This window comes from Theobroma umbraticum, unplaced genomic scaffold (genome assembly GCF_002168275.2).
Source record: "Theobroma umbraticum cultivar Fairchild unplaced genomic scaffold, ASM216827v3 scaffold_12.1, whole genome shotgun sequence".
Lineage (NCBI taxonomy): Eukaryota > Viridiplantae > Streptophyta > Magnoliopsida > Malvales > Malvaceae > Theobroma > Theobroma umbraticum.
In genome coordinates, this window is record NW_018397269.1 from 248,468 (window position 1) to 254,687 (window position 6,220).

The following is a 6,220-nucleotide window of genomic DNA, read 5'->3' on the forward strand; positions in this document are numbered from 1 at the left end:
CGAGAAATATGGGGTTAGTTTTGTTCATTAGATTCCCTCCTCATCACACCCAAACTGGATGTCCACGGTTTGGGGATGTATCTCTCAAGTTTCTTCTATTGACAGAGTTAATGATCTTGTGGGGGTCTCAACATATCAATGTTATGTTGGCAATGAGGCTTCTGTTTTCTTTTGGTTGGATAGATGGATCCTTGACGATGATGCACTTTGTTCCAAATATCCTTGTCTCTTTTCCTTGGTTATTAATAAAGAGACTCGAGTTACTAATGCATGGTGCAATGGGACTTAATCTATCTTATTTAGGCCCAATCTCTATTCTTGGAAGTCTAATTCTTTTGATGAGATTTTTGCCATCTTCTCCCTGGTGGTCCTTGTTGAAGACAAACCGAATCGATTCATTTAGAGACACGACTCAAAAGGTAACTTGCCCGTCAAAATTTTTTAATGCCCTACTTGATTTTGAACCAAATAATCATACTGTTTGGTTCCATTCTTTATGGAAACTCCCCATTCCTCCAAAAGTTCTATGCTTTTTATGGCTGGCCATCCTTAACTTTTTCCCATCCAAATGTTTCTTTTCCTCAAGAGGTGTGCGGATCAACTTCTTTGTTCTTGGTGTAACCCTATGGAAGAGTCTTGTTCCCATTTGCTTGTCACTTATTCTTTCTTTTGGTTAGTTTGGCTTATTCTGCAATGGTGAGGGCTTCTATGGTGTGTGCCTCAATCTATTTCTGCCTTCATTCAATCATGTGCAGACACTGCTTTTTTAGGTGATGTGCATAAGTGATGGCTAATTGTATTTGTTGCCACATGTTAATCCCTTTGGCTTGCACAAAATGAGACGCTTTTTTTCAGCACATTGTGGGATGCCAACGAGATTTTCTTCCTTATTAAGATGTGATCTTTACTATGGATCCGCGTAAGCGAGAGTGATGCCTCTATTAATGATTATAACTGGGGCATGGAGCTTGTATTTTCTTTAGGCATAGGCCCCTCGACTTTTATCCTGCTGCCTTTTGGCAGCCTTTAGTGGATGGTTCTGTTAAATTTAATGTTGATAGCTCGGCTAGGGGCAAACTGGAGCCCTTAGATTGTGGTCAAGGGTGAACCTACATTGAAGGAAATAGTGTCATATAATACCACTCACTTTCTAAAAGATTTTACTTGTTATACTATCTATCAAGGGTTTGCAGAGTTAATATATTAATGAACTCACTAATTTTTTGTAATTTTATATGGAGTTGGGTCAAAGACTCCAAGTCAAAGTGATTTATCAAAAATTATTTTATACATTAATATTTAAATATTACATGAAAGGATAAAAAAAAATTCTTTTCATAATTTAAGATTTTATTAAAAAGTCAAAATCTAAACTACTCTTCTTACCCAAAAATTCAAATATATCCTTCCTTTTCTCGGTCCTTGGTTGTGTTTTGCACTCTCTTAAAGCAACTTATCTAAACTTCAATTGTAAGTAATTTTCATCTCAAATTAAGTTTTTAAATACTTCATGTTTAAATATTTTTTGATTAATTTGATAGTTTTGGTTCATAATTATTTGATATTATAACAAATAATATCTTGAAATTATGAGTCGTTCTTTTTTTGATTTATTTTATAAATATATTGTTTGATTATTTGATTTTTATATTTAACTTTATGTGATTTGTAGATGCTTAGATTTAGTTTTGATCAATAAATAAAAAATTGTAATTGTTGAGCTTGATAATTTGCTATATAAGATCATATTTTATTTAATTATAATATCTTAGTTTATGCTAATGAGTAGTAATTTTTAACAAATTTTTATAATTTTAGATAATAAGCCATGGAAAGATATGCTAAAAGAAAAGAAATTGTCCTGCAAGACTCAGATCCTGACCAACAACAATAAATTTCTATTAATGATGGTACTTAACAATTTTCAAAGTAAAATCGTCTTGAATTGGATCTAAGTACTCTCTTGATAGATCTTGGATTGAAAAAAGAATTTCTGAATATTATCCTAATGATCAAGATGAAATGAAAACAACATATTTGTAGAAAAGACCATGTCAATCTCATGACCATAAGCTATTATTATTATTATTATAGTTATGATACTACTTATAAAAATTCTTGAGTCCGCCCTTGAATATAGTCAATGTTGATTTTTCATCAAGAATGCTGGTTTTTCTCCTAAGCAGGGACAAAGTGGGTTTAGATCTCATTTATTACATTTTTGTCTATTATTTTTCAATTCATCCACTATCATCTTTCGTATATATGGGACCTAACAATGAATTTTGGACTTTACATATATTGGAATGTGAATAAATTTATATTGAAAAGTAATAGACGAAAAAAAAAAGGAATTCTGAACCCAGAACACAGTAGTTTTATTAATATTAAGCTAAGGGCTAGAGGTTGTTTTCTAGAGTCATATTTAAGATCAAGCTTTGTAGCAAACCATCCTTTCCTGCTCATGATAAAGGAAGAGACATCTACAGTTGTGTTCTTAGTTGGAGCTGTGCAGTGATTTTTTTTTCTTTGTTTTCTAATAGATTATCACAATCTATTTTTTTTTTTTACATGAGATGAATTGTCATCAATCAAGATAAGTGAAAATTGTTTTTATAGAATTTTAGAATAGTAGTATTTATGTTGTGAACACACTCGTCCTCCTAGTTTATAAAATCAACCATTTTTTTTCACTAAAATCCTTCTTTTAAAAAATTAATTATTGGTAGAGTTTTTAAACTCCACAATCATGTTTAAAGAATTGTCACATGTTAGTTAAGATATATTAATGAAATTAATAAATTAATTAATATAATATCATATTTTGAGGATTGTTTATTAGAAGTGTCCATAGATCGAGCTGGATCAGATTGAACCCAATTTATACCTTTAAAAGTTAAGCATAAAACTTTCAATTTGTCCATTTAAGCTTATTTAAATTAAATTTATTATTAAAATATTAAAAGTATTTTAATATATTTTAAAATTAAAAGTAATAAAAAATAAAATTTTGTATTAACTTAATAATATGTAAGGCCAAGCTTGTGCTTAAGAATTTTATCCAAAAACCAACTCAAGTGGGGTTAGGTCTACAAACTTGAGGGATTGTTTGGCCCGTGGATAGATTCATGTTATTAATTAATATATAGTTGAATGATATAACAAGTGTAATTCATGTTTCCTACTCTAAATTTAAAAACTTAGATGTCAAAAAGAAATTATAGGTGATCGTCAAGTTATAAATAAAATGACAATCAGTTCATGGGCCCAAATGACAAGAGAAGAACAAGCATAGAATAGCTTTCCATTGAGGTTGTTTAATTAGATATTATTCTATAGGTGTTGGTTTTTAGTCGATTATGGTATATACTTCAAAAGGATCATATTCATGGGACCATCAAATTTGCATATTTCCCTGTTGGGGATCGAGACCGTCCAAGTTCAATTCGCGACCAACAAAAGATTCAATAAATACCTATTTTTAAGACACTTTCAACAGTTGTAGCTTTTTTTGTTTACTTTGGATTCTCTATCAAATTAAATGGTGGCCTATTCTTAAAGGAGATTCATTTACGTTTTTTTGTGATTTTAATTTTTTTCACATAACATTTTATGATTTGTTTTTTTTTTATTAGCATTCTGTTTCTAGTCTCATAAAATTATCTTGTTAATTTCATATAATAAAATTAAAAATACATTTTTAATTCAAAAATTATCTTATTGGTTCAGACTTTAAAACATTTCATGGTTATACTAGATAAAATCAATGATATAACCATGGAAATGTTGATTACAAAAATAATAAAATCACATAACATGACGTGAAAGAAATTGAATGTAAAGTTTACTCTTTTTAATCTGATAAGTTGAATTTGAAAAAAGGGAAATATCTAATTTTTAGAATTGGGATATAAACACCTAGATACAATAAGCATCATGGAGCCAAATTGTTTGGCTTCTGGTATTGTATCGGGTTTGACATGTGAAATTTATTGCGGTACATACATACTTTTTATGCAATCAAAAGGCATCAAACTCTGAGAGCCCCAAGGGCTCTGCTTCTTTTCAGAAAATCCATGGAGAACCGTATAAAGACGTTTAACTTGTGGTAGTGGTGCATGCACGTGCATGGCTATTTTTCTTTCTTTTTTTCTTTTTTTTTTTCATTTTGGAATCATTTGAAAATTTTAAAGGTGGCTGAGAAGATAAGAACAGATGTTGGGACGGGAAGGATATTCAAAGCTCTTCTTTAAGCGAGACTTTTGTGGAGCAAACAGATGTCCTCATTTTACAATCTTTTCTGTTCTTTTAGTTCATTTAACATTTGACTTCAACCTTTAACGTCCACAACCAAAAATGACTGGTAATCCCTCCTATCTCATGAATCTCTCACAATTTTTATTTTAAAATTCCAATTCCAAAGATTTAAGGTTTCGATGTTTCTTTCAAGATAAAAACTCTACATATTTGGGTTTTTTTTTTCTTTTTAATATAACAACCCAATACTTAAATTTTTTCTTTAAATTATAATAAAGTTTGGATTTTTAATTTATAAATTTCATATTCAAATATTTAGAAGAGATATAAATATAACGAAATAAAGATGGATGATCACCTTTCATTATCATTTTTTTTGGGGTAAATGAAATTTGATGGTCGATAAATTGTTGAGATATATTATGAATTCTAAAGATTAGGTCAATAAAGAGCCGTTGGTAGGACTTAAATCTAGTTCGGACTCACTATTAATATAAACAAATTTATCAATTGAATACAACACCTTGTCCATGTTACCTTTCATTGTGTAATCCAAGTATGAAATGAGATTTTTTTTTTCTTTTGTTTACAATGCAAACCAGAGTCACTCAAATAAAAGCAATATTAAAGTAGGCTAATGTTGTTAAAACGTTTACCCAAAAAAAGATGAAATTTGCTTGTTATATATATATATATATTCTCAGCCCATCAAAAGATTTCATTAATAATGAAATGTTAATTATAAAGGGAAAGATGCAATGGCCGTCCAGCCTAGACAACACTAAAATGGCCAGTACAAGTTTATAGAAACAATGAACTGAAACAAGATTAAAATGAAAACCGAGCCACGTTTAGACAGACAAAGCGCCTGTCAACAGCAACAAAGAGTAAAAAAGAGATGTCCTTAAACAAGGCAGGGAGCAAATTAGAATAGCAGAAGCCAAGTATATGGGGTTACAAAACAAAAAAAAATAAATAAATAACATTCATTCTCCCATAAAGTTTCATCCAAAATTACCTTTGGTCAGTAGTCGGCCTCTCTATTTTTTGAACATGCAAACTTTTCCTCGGTTTTTCTATTTCCTTTCCAGTCGATTCCCCATGAGAAAAGTAACCGTTTCTGGTTTTTTATCTGTTCACGTGAATGCATTTGTCCCTTTTCATTTTTGTTTCCTTTTCTTTGCAAATGTTCCCAATTTTGGCTGCTATCGTTTTCCTTTTATCCCATTCATGATTAGCCAAACTGGTACCCTCATTCCTTCATCCTGCACGCTGGCCTTGTTTTTTCTGCGCTTAAAGAGTTGTTTTTAGTGTTTAATCCCATCAAATTAATTTTTACTTAAAGTTAAATATATACAAAAATTTGATAAATCTTTTTCCTAAAATTTTTAATTAAAAGTAAGGCACGTAATTAAATTATTAATTTGGCACATGAATTAATTATTGTGGTTGACATCTAAGTACTTGATTCATTTTAAATCAAAAACCTAATAAAAAGGACATAAGCAATTTTTTTCCTAAGTTAGGTCCATTAAAAAGGATATATTTAGGGTTGTAATCCCAAATGGGGAGGCCATAAACGCAACCTAGAATCAACTGCTGCAGCATGTTTTATATTTATGTATGTGTGTATATGTAGTTGAATTACTATTTGTCTTAATTATACAAGGTGTTAAAAGGAGAGAGTAGTTGAATTACTATTTGTCTTAATTATACATTTAAAATGATATGAAAAGATTCAATTTTTTTATATATAGTTTTAAAATACAACTAAAACGGGATGTCTAAATTGGACAATCAATTATTTGAAAGTTTAAATAAATTTAACTTGTATATTTAAATTCTTGTTTATTTAAATTCCAATCAAAATAAGCTAAAAAAGAATTGATGTCTAGAATGGTAAATATGTTTAGCAATTTAAGTCAGCTGCAACATTCTTAATAAATATTGCCATATATATATA